Source organism: Palaemon carinicauda, chromosome 5 (genome assembly GCF_036898095.1).
Source record: "Palaemon carinicauda isolate YSFRI2023 chromosome 5, ASM3689809v2, whole genome shotgun sequence".
In the NCBI taxonomy this organism is placed as follows: domain Eukaryota; kingdom Metazoa; phylum Arthropoda; class Malacostraca; order Decapoda; family Palaemonidae; genus Palaemon; species Palaemon carinicauda.
Window position 1 is genome coordinate 32,176,666 of NC_090729.1, and position 12,463 is coordinate 32,189,128.

Here is a 12,463-nt window from a genome sequence, read left to right on the forward strand (position 1 = left end):
CCCAAATGGTGTGTTCCTATTGGCTAGGGTATTAGGAAAGTAGCGCCCTGAACATTCCAGAAATCCGGATTTTTCCAGTATTCTATTCCTAAATAAACCTCAGTAAGGGCATCTAGTGATACATTTGAGCAAAATCGAAAACTTCATCGAGTAATGGTTTCCATTGTATTTTTCTTCCCAAAATGCATAGAAATCTTCCAAACAAATATGTAGTGAAGAATATATTTACAAAGAAAGAAAATTATCAACACATAAAAGTCTATTACAAAATTTTTGAAAAAAATGGCATAACTACCTTTTTTATCTTTTTATCAAAAATTTAAATCACATTATTTACAATCCCAACGTTTCCAGTACGATTACACTCAATACCATACTTTATATAAACATAAATAATCTAATTTAACAATTTACAAAATTACATTTCTTGATTTTAATTTTTAGTCACTCAAAAACAATAATTTATATACTTTTTGGTGAACATTTTATTCATTCTTTCCATATAAATATTTTTAAAAGACACCGTTCATAATGAAACTTACTCTTAAGAAAGGCATCTTTTCCTCTTTCGTATATCGTTTCTTCTTACTGACCCAAACAACATATAAATAACCAACAATCAATACAGTGGCGCTATTATAATCCTTTCTCGTCCTATACCTGTAACTTAACATTAATGTATTTAAAAAGTTGTCCCTGTTTATGTCACAAGTATAAAATAAAACACTTTTGACATACATCAATATTGTCTGGATGTGCCTGCAAAAATAAAATATATCCAAACTGTATTCAACATCCTCGCAATGTTCAAATTATCGCTGTTTCTGATATTCAACATTTTAGCCGATTATTTGTCACCAAAGTTCCATGAACATATTTAAAGGCAAACTCTCTCTCCATGATGCCAATGAACGGTTTGTTTATGCTGTCCCATAGAATTTTCCAGTCCAAAAATAGGTACCTCCCTTCAATTTTTGGGACACTCTCTGGCCTTATAGAATTATAACAATCTTTAGAACTTAAATAAGGAAATTTTGCATGTTGATAAACTTTTATGATTACATTAATTGCAACTGCATAAAATAATGTTGACACAAATGAAACCTTATTTATTTCCTTCAATTCCAACAAAAAACTAATTCTTATCTTGCAATAGAAATTACTTAAACCATTATCCTTTCTAAAATCATTTAGAGCTGTCGAACTGAAAATCCCCAAGGACCTAAAATAAACATTGATAATTCCTAATCCACCCTTTTCTTTCGACAAACAAAGAGTATTTCTACTGACAGGGTGGTAAGTGCCCTGCTAATTATATCGGAATATATGCATATATATTTGGGCAATGTACTTTTAAAGGGAGGCAAAGTGTGTGATATATACCAAAGTCAGGAAAATAGATAAGTTTTTGACTTAGCATATATATTGATACTTTAATATTTTGAGTAAGGCGAGACCAATTTCATCACATGTAACCTCAAAATCACTACAATAAATTATACCAAGAATTCCGATACTTTCAACAGTTTTCAACCAACTGATAGGCCAGATTTTACGGTTTTCCCATTTCCCAATCCCAATTATACTACTGTAGTTTTGTCCTTGTTTAGCTGTGCACATGTCGCAAGTTCAAACTATTTTACTTATTTATAATATTCTCCAACTGAATCATCAGTTGACGAGAACACAGATGAGTCATCTGCATAACCTTGCAGGCATATATTTACATTGTTTGGAAGGCTAGACCCTATTATCTTGTTATTATTCTTTATTGCTCTATACAAAGGTTCTTGAAATATACAATATAACAGCATTGACATAGGGCAGCCTTGCCTTACTGACCTTTTAATACAAAAAGTTGAACTCATAAACCCATTTACCAAAATACTACTTACACAATCTTTGTACAATATTCTAACTAGAGCCACAAATTCATCTGGTAAACCAAATTTCTTCATTACTTTAAAAACAAAATCCACATTAACTCTATCAAAAGCCTTAGACCAGTCTAAGCTTAAAAGTCTTGACTCTTTTGTTGTGCATAAAAAATTACATCTCGAATTGTATTATTACAATTCGCAATCGACATTTCCTTCACTGCACAATATTGTTCTGGGGAGATAATGTTCCCAATAACACATCTCAATCTGTTTGCTAAAACCATAGCAAAGATTTTATAGTCAACATTCAGTAGAGATATAGGTCTCCAGTTCTCCAGCAAGGATAAATCTCCTATTTTAGCTAATAATTTTATCACACCCGAATTTTGACTATCTGACATATATTTCACGGTCAAAATGGATTTCAACACTTCCATAACGTCAGACTTTATTAAAGACCAAAACTTTTTATAGAATTCTATAGGAAATCCATCATACCCTGGTGATCTTCCTTTACACATACTCTTGATAGCGTCAATAACCTCATTTCCTCTAATTTTCTACTTAACAAACTTACATCTTCATGATTTAGGACATAATGGCAAAGGTTAAGAAAAAATGTTTACTTTTTACCTGACCAGTTACCTTACTAAACAATTTTTCAAAGTGCTCCTTCATTAAAACTGAAATTCCCTCTCTGCTTTCTATAAAGTAACCATATGCTTGTTTTATGTTAGTAATGCGTGCATGGTTTTCTTTTTCTCAGCACCAAGTACATGTGCAGATATTTTTTCCCAAATTGTACGATCATTAAGTTTGGCTCTTATCTTTATACCTTCTAATAATTCATTCTGGATGTCACATATCGTAATCTTGAGAATCTTAATAGTTTCATAATCTACACTAGTTTTATAATTGATATCATAAAGTTCACGCCATCTTGTTTGTAATAAGTTCAGTAATCCATACTTTTCTTGTGAAATATTTTTATATAATTTGAGAAGGAATTTTTTACATCGTGATTTTACCCAGTCCCACCATAAAAGTATGTTATCAAATGTACCCTTTTTCTGCTTTATAAACTGACCTTACATGTAAAAAAAAAAAATCTTTAATTTCATTAGAATCTAAAACTTTAACCTTTAACTTCCAATACCCCGTGCCAATTCTTTGTGTGTTTATGTTTAATTTCAAAACAACCATATTCTGATCTAAAAAACTTGTTGGAATGGTGTCTGCAGATGTTATGTTATCACATAACTTTACAGTATAAATCCTGCCTATTCTGGATCCATAGTTTTCATGTATGCAAGTGTACTCTAGTATCCTGTTTGTTAATTTGTAATTATCTTTCAAAGCAAGGTTTTTCACTGGAGTATTCATAGACTTAGACTGTAGGGCTTTGTTATTATTACTACAATCTCTTATGTATGTTATACAGTTGAGATTACCTTTTGGCATTCCGTCTGAATTTTTATCATCATTTTTCAAATCGTCTTCAATATCACTGACTATATTTACCGCTATATCCATGTCACAATCTTCAGTAACACCATCCACTAATTCATCATCCCTATGCACTGAAACCGCTATATTGATTTCATTAAGATTTCCCGGTTCCCAATTTCTATCTTCCTCAACAGGAAAGAGACATATAACTGTATAAGAAATACGAGGTTCATCTTTTGATGGAAGCGGCTTATCCTTAGTTATTTCGGTAACTTGAGAAGCTCCTTCAGGTGCACTTTCTATTGCAAAGATGTCACTATCACTGCCAGTATCTGTTAAATTATCACCATTACTTAGAAGATGACCCTCCAGGTCACGTGATCGACCTTCCATTTCGACTGAGTGTTGATGAACAGCAACATCATCAACTTTAATGGATAATGGAATGGTCACTAGTTTTTCTCCTACTGCTTCGCATAAGTCGTCTATCTGGTCCTCTCAGTGGTTGCTGGAATCTTCTTTATCATTTTCAATACTCTTTCCATCACTTAGTTCTTCCACATTTAATCCATTACCTGTTGCCAGTTGAACATCAGGAGTACCATCTTCTTCCGGTATCCGACCCTTATCAGACTCCTTTCCGGACATTGCTGGGAAATCATTCAAATTAAAAGCATTTAACTTAGGCTCACTATCCATATTTCAGTTAACTGCCATATGAGAGTCTCTTTCGCACTTGTAACACGTCTTTTTTTCTGGCCATTATATAAAAACACAACATTATAACAACAAACACTGATGGAGGATGGGATATTTTTCCTTAGTTCCATTTTCACAGTGCGCGTTCCATTTTCTAGACCACTAGCTCTCCCATGAGACAAGGTATTATGTCTAAGAGGAAGAACTTTCTCATATTATTCGAGGACACTAATTAAAAGGGAGTCTTCTATATCAAAACGTACATAACGTATTGATACATAATTATATACACTGCTGGAATTGATTACTAGGGCCCTTCCGCCATTACCGAAATGAATCACTTTGTCTTCGTACTCTTGTATAAAGACATCAAAAACCTTCTCCTCAATAAATTTCACAGCCACTCTGTCATTTGGTATGTTCTGAAACCCTCGTATGTCGTTTTCACTTATTTTCAACTTATTAAATATGACATCACATGCCGACTCATAGTCAAGGGGACATAAAAATTTTAAACCAACTGTAGTCTTTAGTTTAAGTCTCGTAGACATTGAAATATTGTTTGCCATCGTCCTCTGGTAGAAAGCGCTCCAATTTCTATGATGACGTCATATCGCCTGAGGGGACATGAAACCTCTGGTTTGGCGATTCCTTGAAGGTGTATCGAAGCAAGCTACGTTTAATAATATAGACTATGACAGTTTCAAGTTTACTTGAAACACTAATTAGTTCACTAACATCTTATTCACAAATTGTAGTTCAAATTCATAGGAAAAACCTCAGAAAACTGTCTTAAAATCACAAAAATCACTGAGCGTTCCAAAAAGTATTTGTATACAACCAAAGCTTCTTCTTCCTGGAATAATTACTGGGAAATTTATAAATATAGTTTTGGTAAATTTCGACTGCTCTAGGGGGAGGGACAAGAAATGCCAAAAAATTATGGCTATAATTTATGTTACTCCCGCAAATTAAACAGTCAACTATATTACCTAAAAAAGAAATATATGTTTATATATCTGATATCATATCATTACTCTGCTGAAAAGCTTATAAATAAAATATCTAATCAAAATTTCTCTAGTTTGAAAGACAACCGTTTCTTACCCCTTTTACCTTGGTAGAAGAGATTCCAAAATTAGATTCTTTCAACTTTTATAAGAAAAGACCTGTACTACATGCTTACGGTATGCCATCATATATATATATATATATATATATATATATATATATATATATATATATATATATATATATATATATATATATATATATATATAGAGAGAGAGAGAGAGAGAGAGAGAGAGAGAGAGAGAGAGAGAGAGAGAGAGAGAGAGAGAGAGAGAGAGAGAGAGCAGATTCTTTGTTCTTTTTCAGAATAGAATTATTGACCAAACATACTCTATTAAGAGTATGCAGGATATTATTGACTGGGGGAAAGATTTTTCTGATTTTAGTTTCGAGATGGTGGAAGAAGAAGAATCATGTAGGTAAACAACAGTTTGTTGCGGCTTTTACTCAATTTTGCTTATTTCTGGGGCCATAGCTGCTATTTCGCCTAGAAAAAGTTGTGAGTTTTTCGGTGATCATATAAAGTTAGTGCTGAAGTAGGCATAGTAAATGTGGGTTATGTGAGAGTGTAGTTGTAAATCTTGAAAACTTTGTGAATTTCTCTTATTTTGAGTTGCGGCCCCTCCCTCCTAGCCAGACCTAGGTGGGAAGTCAGCGCTAGACGGTGGCGATAGTACTACCAGCTATCGACTCTTTCACTGACTATTTTCAGTGTAACGGTATGGGGTCATACTCAACACCGTTTAGAAGAAAAGACTGCTTTGGACTGCAGTTTACTGAATACCCTACTATGGATATTGTTAGCAAAAGGTTATTTGATAACATGGAATTGGTTCATAACTCAAATATAGGAGTTCATTTTATAAATAAGAACATAGTAATTGTTAAAGTAGTACCAGGCGCATTTATTGATCTCATGGAAATTTATGAAGGCAAAGAGGTATGTTCAGACAAGTTAGGAAATGTAAAGATAGTTAATCTTATCACCTCCATTATATATGTTTCAATAAGGAATGCTCCTTTTTGATTCTCAGATGAAAATCTGATGGAGGTTTTATCGAAATATGGAAAAGTGGGATGAATCAGGCTTAACAGGTATGCTAACGGACCAGTCAAAGGGCTATTAACGGGAGTAAGGACAGCCCGCATGAGACTGAAACACAATGTCCCATATTCAATTACGGTTTCAGGATTTACCTTTACTATCTTATATATTTGCCAGCCACGGCCATGATTTCAGTGTGGGGATATAGGTCACATAGCTAAAGACTGCAGATACGAAGATGAAAGGTATAGGTTTAAAGAAGGAGAGTTCCCTCACCTATCCAGGGAAGGAAAGGATGAGACCAGCGGAAAAGCAAATTAGTTGCACAAAGGTAATGTGGAAAAGGCAACAGATGAAGAAAGTGGAAATAACCAACATTATCAAACTACTGAAATAGTGACCAAAGGAATGGGTAAGGATGAAGGACCCATTTCAATAGAACAGGAATTAGGGTGCACAACAGAAGAAATTGTTAAGGATACCTTGCAAAACGATTCTGAGAAAGAAAAGGATGAAGGTGACTCGATAAAACTTGGGATAGGCACAACAAAAAGGACTGCTCGAAGTGAGCTAAGGAAAGAAACGGAGGAAATTTTATTAGGAAAGTCTGTGGACTACATAAGGGAAGAAATTTTTTATGGAAAACTGGAGAAAGGGGTAATCAGCATTGGGCCAAATTATGGGAACGAAAGGGATCTTTTTGAGGACAGTCTTGATTACGAGCAGGATGATGACGATGAAGAAATTAGGGTTTCCCAACCAATAGGTGTAATTAACCCAGCTACTGAGGGTGGGCAAACCAGCCTCAACTTGGTGCTGGTCCCAAGCCCGGGTAAAGGGGGAGGGTTGGCGGCAGAAAAAGCATCCGGCCATGAAAAATTAGCAAAATCGATATGACCAGTGAAACTTTACAGGACCGTTGTGAGACCGGCAATGATGTATGGAGCAGAGACGTGGACAATAAAGAACACAGAAGAGATATGGCAGAGATGAGAATGTTGAGATGGATGTGTGGGGTGACAAGAAGAGATAAGATATGGAATGAAGTAATTAGGTTTACCACAGGAGTTATAAAACTATCATATAGGACCCAAAAAAGTAGACTGAGGTAGTATGGTCATATCATGAGAAGAGATGAATAGTATATTAGGAGGAGGGTGATGGAAATGGAGGTACAGGAACGAGAAGGGGATGGAGTCCAAAGCGAAGGGTGGATGGACTGTATCAAGGATGACCTTCGATCAAAGGGATTAACCGGTGATGAAGTATGGGACAGAGGTAGATGGAGAAAGCTGTTCAGAAACATCAACCCAACATAAAAGTGGCAAAAGATGCAGACAAAGAAGAACCAATAGGTGTAATTAAATTGCAAAGATCAAAAACAAACGTTGAGATTCATAAAGAGGTTAAAGAAAACGAGTTATTAACAGAAAATCAAGCAGCGAGTTTAATAAAGGGAAAACAGGAGGGAAAAATGGATTGTGAAGAAACATGTGAGATGCCAACAGCCCCCCAAAAAACTTTACAGTACTGATTTGGAAATGAAAACATGGCATACAAAAACAGACTCTGGGATTAAACTCAAGATAACGTTGAATAAAGACCAGTGACAAAACATGGAAAGGACAAACAAGAATTTATCATCAGATGATGAAACAGGAAAGTGTATAAAGAAGCTTAAAGCAATTTTATCTCCTAATGTGAATGTATTTTACATAATACACAAAATTAATTCCATCCACATTAAATGTAGATACAGTTATCGTCAACGGACTTAGTACTTTGGATAAGCAAAATAGAATAACAAACTTTGTTTCTTTATAATCTATTCAGGATATTATTTTTGTCTAAGAGCACAATATAAAAGGTGAAGGGAAACTAGAATATTTTGAAAAATATTACAAAGGTTTGATTAATTATACACAAGCTCTCATGGGTGGTATAGCTATTTTTTTTAACAAAACTTCTAATGTGAAAATTTTAAATTCTGAAAACGATACCGATGGTTACGTTATTGCTGTTAATTGTCGTTATTCAGAATTATTATTCAATTACTAAATATTTATTCTCCTGCTGGGAATAGTAAGAGAAAAGAAAGTGAGAAATTACCTTAAACAGATGTTTTTATATTTCTTAGGGAACAATATAATTAATATCATAATGGGTAGAGATTGGAATTCTATTACCTGTATGAGAGATTGTTCTAATTCCGATAGTGAACTTCTATTAGAGTCATTAGTAAAAGTGAAAAGCAACTATAAACTTATAGATGCTTAGGATTCATGTCATCACCAGGTGGAGTATACTTATGTTAGGGAGAATTATGGTTCAAGAATGGATAGGTTTCATCAAAGAGATTTACATAACCATGTGGCAAATATGCAAAATATTCCTGTTAGCTGGATTGACCATTGTATTATAGCATTAGCTTTGAAATCAGAAAATGTAGCCTTGCCGGGTAAAGGGTACTGGAAACTTAATAGTAATATTCTAGATAGAGATAATGTAAGAGACAATATTCATATGACTAGGATTAATATCAAGAGGAGCAAAGATAGAATTGTAAATACTTTGTGTTATTGGAATATGAGACAGCTCAAATGAAATCTTTCTTTATCACGTGTTCGAAACAAATTAACCAAGCAAAATATAGCTTATTGAATTTACTGGACTACTAATTGAAAGATGAAATAGGAAAAGGTGTATTGAATAAGGCCAAGTTTTCGTTAGTGAACTCTTTGAAATTGAAAATAAATAGCATTCAAGATGAGATCTGTGAAGGAGTCAAAATTAGAAAAAGGATGGATTATAAATTAAAGGGTGAACAAGTTTCAGTGTACCTATTAGTGAGGGAGAAAAACACTAAATCGTATGTAAGTAAGATAAAGAGAGATCATGGTACCGAAATAGTGAATCCCAAAGCTATTGCTTTAAATATAAGGGAAAATTTGGAAAGCTTTTCAAAAAAGAGAAATGTCATAAGTGTAATCAAGACCTGTTTTGTGAGTGTAGTAGATAAAGTTATTGATGGGGATTAGAATTATATTTTAACCTCATAAGTGACAGAGTCTGAAGTAATGAAAGTCTTGAGGTGGTTGAAGAACGGCAAAAGCCCGGGAATAGATGGTCTCAATGTTGAGATTTACCAAAAGTTTTGGAAAGAAATAAAAAACGATTTTGTAAGCCTAGTAAAGTTTATTTTCAAATATAACATCATCTCCGAAATGAATAAAGGAATAATAACGCTAACGTCGATGGAAGGAGACATACGTTTTATTAGAATATGGAGGTCAATAATAATGCTAAACGTAGATTTTAAGATACTAACAAAAATAATAACTAGTAGATTGAAGAATGTATTATATATAATTATTTCCCGCGAGCAGTTTAGCTGTGTTGATGATAGGTCAATTATGAACTTGAATTCCATTATGAGAGATATTATGATTCATGCAAAGAATAATGATAAACAAGCTGCTATAATAAATTTAGATTGGTCTAAAGCTTTTGATCGTGTGGGTCAGGACCTTTTATATGGTATACTGAGCAACTTTGGTTTTGACTGTAATTTCATTCAGCTAATACAAATGTTATATAAAGACGCTGATAGTGTAGTGTGCCTAAATGGTTATATCTCTGATCCATTTCCTATAAAAAAAATCGGTAAGGCAATGATGTCCATTATCCATGGTTTTGTTCATTATCTACCAGGAACCCTTTTACAGGATGATGTAAATTAAGCTTGTAGACATGTCATTGAATCTGCCAAATAATTTAAAGGTTTCAGGTCTAGGATATGCTGATGATTTTGTTATCGTAGGTACTAGTGACAAAGGAATATCAAAATGTTTTAATATGATAACAGATTATGAAAAGACCGGTGGTGCAAATCTGAACAGAAATAAAACTTAAATTTTAGGTATTAGGAAATATAGAAATAAATCAGAATGGCCAATAAATGGATGTCATTATCTTCATAATTCCTGTAAGATACTAGGTGTTTATCATAGTAATAATTATCAATATTGTGTTAATCTAAATTGAAATAATCTAGAGAGTAAGGTAAATAAAGTTATAGGTATATTTAGGAATAGGAAGCTGAATGTGTTTAAAAAACGTATTATAATCAATTGTAAAATTCTAGCAAAAACGTGGTATGTATCATATGTAATTACAGTTCCACAGGATTGTGCCAAACGAATACGGGGGAGTTTATTTAGATACCTATGGAATGCATGCCGTGAACCAACTATAAGAAATACTGTTTTTCTACTAAGGGCAGAAGAAGGGCTACGGATAATGATTATTCTACATAAATCGAAAGCAATTATGTTCAAAACTTTCAACAAGATTGCTATGAGTAAGTGTTACGGACTTGAGATTATGTATTTCTATTGTAAAATAAAAGCTAGTGTTTCAATGGAAGCTGATAAAACTTATAGAGATTGTAATATTTATATCCTATCATATTATAGTGAGATGATTGATGTTTTAAGTTAAGTATATCGTTTAAAGAATTATCCTAAGATGTCTGGTTACTTATGAACTGTAAACACAATAAACCAAAGAGAGAGTTATTGTACCCACTTTTTAATTGGACATAGATTTGTAATTATGTATAAAATAAGTACATTGATAAGAAGAGCAAAGATATAGTTTATAGATATGATCATGAAATACTAAATACCAAAGATAGGCTGCATATGATGGAAATCTCAAATGAAGATAATTGTCTCTTTTGTATATATATTGAAAATAATATGTATATATTTTATTTTTTTCCCTCGTCAAAAAACATACTGATTTGGTTCAAGTCAATACTAAATAGCTGTTTTGAAATTGAAACAGATAGTTTACTAAAGATTATTAAGTTTCGTTTTAAGAAACCACCGAAGAAAGTCGAAAACACAGCATTGGTGTCTCTATCAGATTTTGTAACAGGAGTGTGGTTTGGTCGATATTTGGGTGTTTTGACAGACGATCAAAACCTAATTACTTAAATAGGGGATAAAATGTCAAAAACCTAGTTTACATTAAGTAGAGTTTATTTAAATGGATTAGACAAGCTCTTTACCAAAGAATATGTACTTAATGCTATTCTGAAATAACGAATAAAAAGAAACACAAGTTACTCTACAGGATATAAGGCTTAAGTATGTTGTTATTTGTAAAGGATGTAATTTATTATTATGAATATTGTATATATGAAGCCAATATATCGACCCAGTTATAAAATTTATTGATAAAAAGTTAAAAAAAAAAATAGTCCATTTGCGATAAGATGACTGTATACGAATTCTCCAATAAATGAAACAATAAAAATATCACTAGAGTAATGGGGGAATCCAATCTTAAGAAATTAAAAAAAAATATTCATTAATATACTTATAAAATTAATATTTCAAGATACAATAAAATATATACAAAGACACACACATGTATACACACATACACACACACACAAACACACACACACACACACACACACACACATATATATATATATATATATATATATATATATATATATATATATATATATATATATATATATATATATATATATATAAGGTTAGGCGAGGATTTTTCTTTCTTCACTCCTTAACATAGTACATGCGCTTTGAGTCTGGGACAGAACCCCAGAGTACCAGTCGCTTTCCCCCAGCTCCCCATTAGGAGACTGTACTCTCCTTCTGGTCCCTGCTGGTGGGTGAAGGTGGAAAGGCTCTGCCCTTCCCCGTAGTCCACACTTGGCTGGATTAAGACCCTTGCTCCCTGTGGCCTTGCGACTTGTCCTACCCCTGTCTTTCCTGGTCTGGGAGACTACCTCACCTAGCTTAGGTTAGGCAGTCCAAGGGGATTCTGCTTCTTTATAGTTAAGGACTGGACACTAGTGTTGTACCTACTCTGTGCTAACCTACCGTAGGCTGGAGAATGGACTCTTCCTACCTAGACAGGCTAGCCCTGAACAGAATCCCCACCCCTGGGAGTGTCGGTGGGAGCTACGCTTCCCCCCTTCACTCCCCCTCAGGACCCATTCCCCCCCCCCCCCCTTCCATCCCTTTTGTGTTGGCTAGCCATCACACCCCTGTCCGCAATTCTACAACTATATATATATATATATATATATATATATATATATATATATATATATATATATATATATCCACAAACATTAAGTAAACGATGCTAAGTAAGTTAAAAAAAATATACAATACCCATCCCTACATTGTTGTCACTACTGGCACTCGTAATTTATAATTGTTGTATTCAAAATAACGATGTAATTTAAACCCAGATATGCCGGAAATGGAATCCT